At 43.4% G+C, this 2,808-nt stretch overlaps 1 pseudogene; it reads left to right on the top strand.

Moving 5' to 3' along the window:
* The first annotated feature begins 573 nt into the window (after positions 1-573).
* LOC147688546 (endogenous retrovirus group PABLB member 1 Env polyprotein-like) lies at positions 574-1,953 on the top strand (annotated as a pseudogene).
* Positions 1,954-2,808: the final 855 nt, after the last annotated feature.

Here is a 2,808-nt window from a genome sequence, read left to right as displayed (position 1 = left end):
TTGGTGATAGTGAATGCGAAAAGGTACCCAAATTTATACCGTTCAGCAGTGCACGTCTGGATTGGACTAGTTCTGAGAAAGAGGACAACAACGTTTTACAGGAAGCTGTACCTCCACACCTTCGACTAAACACATCAGATCCAGAAACATTGTTCAAGGACCAGACGATACCCGGCAAGACACGATACAACCAGAGAGAAAGGTTGCCTAAAGACAATTAAAGTTTGTGTGTTTTATAAGTTTGCTTTTTTGTTAAGAAGAGAAACATTCCTTTTCCATTATCCATCAAGTTGCAAGGCCACAGTAGGAGTCTTAGGCTGTGACCTGAATAGTGACTAGGTCAACAGGACTTGCAGTGTCATAGGACGGCTAACAATCACAGCCAAGTGATTAAGGAAGATTATCGTGAGCAACGCCTTTAGAGTAATGGATAGCGCAGGAAAAGAGAATGATGTAAAAATAATGAAGAGAAAGCATTATAAGAAATTATTATTCAGTCGTTGTGGCGTAGCACTATGTATTTCAGTATGTTTATGCAGTTTATTAGCATGTGTAGGATGGCTCGTACACAGTATGCAGCCGACACCTGTCCCTACTTCTACTTCTTTGATTTCCTCTACTACTATTTCTCCGCATAAATTTTACGCACTCCCAGACCATGAGCAGATGAGAAGAATGGAATATTTCAACAATTCATTTATCCAATTGTTACATCAGCATCAATTGGTAGTAAATACTACTAATTGTTGGGTTTGTGGGCTCATACCACATAATACAGAAAGAGGGATGCCGTATTTAGTCCTTCCATTTACGTATGAAGGTTCTGCTTGGGCTTATCTGGCTATGTTCTCTAATGCATACCAGAACTTACTCTGATATCCTCCTGGTGGGTCCTATAATGGTGGAGTGGATTTCAGTCATATCTCTTTGATAAAGGGAATAGTGACCATGGCAAAAATCGCTGATAATATTAAAATTCCCAAAGATGAAAAGAGAGCATATGATGGATGGAACGTGACTCAGTATGTCACTAGTCTCACTGACAAGGTTAAACAGAAGAGATTTGCACCGATTTGGGTTTTACCCCAGAGAGGTAATCTGTGTTTACAAATAAATGGTCAGAATACCAAGATTAAGCAAGAGAGGAGTAATTGTTCGCACATATATGTTTATACACCCCTGACTCCTTCACCGTTAGTGCCATCTCAAGGTACATACTTTATTTGTCATGACAAAGCTTATACATGGCTTTCCACACATTTCTCGGGAACATGTTATATAGCTTTTCTTCTTCCCCCGACATATACTGCTCCTGCGGATCACCATAGAAGGAGATTTGGTAGAGGAGTTATTGATGCAGAAGACACAGCTGTACAAGAGGGAGGAGATTTTCCGAAAGGGTTTCTTCCTTTTTGGGGTCCAATGGTAAATAGCAGAAACATCAGACGCTTAGTTCGTGTGGTCGATGCTACCATAAATGTAACTTCTGGAGCATCGAATAATTTGACAGCTGAAATTCAGGCGGATCGCCTTATGACTTTGCAGAACCGAATGGTTCTAGACATTGTCCTTGCAGATAGAGGCGGAGTCTGTAAACTGATTGGGTCCAGTTGCTGCGTTTATGTTCCGGAAAATGCCCCTACAGTATACCAAGCCATTTCTAAGCTACATGTCATCTCCGAGTCCATTCATCAGGACACTGGATATTGGTCTGTTATGGGATGGTTTTGGGGACTACTGTCCACATAGGGATGGAAAGTGTTAACTTTCCTTGGAGCGATTCTAGCAATCATCTTTTCTTGTTGTCTTTGTTTACAGTGTGGTCCAGCTATTTGCGGACTTTGTGCTACTGTGTGTGTTTCTAAGCCAGTAACACAGGAAACAGAGAACATCAGAATGATGTTCCAGCAACACCTCAATGACCTCATGACCATCGATATCGACTCAGACTAACATGAGTCTGTTGTGCTTGCCTGAGTATGGCAAAAGGAGGGTCTGAGGTTACGTGGTTTCCGACTTCGCTTCGCATCTAGCTGCCATTTTGTGTTTAACCGCCATTTTTGTTGCCTCACTCAGGCAGCACGGCGGTCGTGGTGAACGCGATGTTTTTGCCTTTTTAGCTGCTACGTGTCTTTCCTGTTAAAGAGTAACTCTTGCCCATGTTTATGAAACCGATGTCAGGGTCTCCCGAGTTTCGTAAATCCATGTCTAGACTGATTAATCCACGTCTTACTCCACTGTTTGGGTCCCACCATTCTTCTTGACTTTATCTTGTTTAACTGGCCTTCGCTATTCTCCTTGTGTGTTCTCCTGTTACATACACTGTCCTTTGAAGCATTCAAAACATGTTCTACCGCCTGCAAATTGAATTACGGGCACTAGTGTTGATTAACCTGAGGGGAGGAGAGCACACAGGGCCTGAAACGAGGGTGTGTTTTAGACATTCGATAACTTGTTTTCAAACTATTCCTATTTGTCAGTTTTGTATGTTTTGGGAGTTGGCATTGTAAACTTGTGAACTATAATAGACTGTGCGCCACGGAATGAAGTGGCAGTCTCCTGATAACCTACCAGTTGGTGTACTTACAGGACCACTGTGCTTAGCTGCAGCTAATAAATCTGCTTTTCTACGCCTAACAGAGTGTCACGTGTCTCTGTCTGCCAAAGCAGGTGAACCCGGAGATCTCAGGCGTGCCCTGCGCCGCCTGGCCCATAAGGTCAGGTTCTCCAAAATGCGCGTCTCCACCACACGGTCACTCCCCTCGGGGGACACCCACGCGTACCTCCCAGTTCGGACCTGCCTTGCAT

This window comes from Lissotriton vulgaris, chromosome 10 (assembly GCF_964263255.1).
Source record: "Lissotriton vulgaris chromosome 10, aLisVul1.2, whole genome shotgun sequence".
Classification (NCBI taxonomy): domain Eukaryota; kingdom Metazoa; phylum Chordata; class Amphibia; order Caudata; family Salamandridae; genus Lissotriton; species Lissotriton vulgaris.
Note: the sequence above shows the minus strand (reverse complement) of the source record. Positions and strands in the feature narration are given on the sequence as shown.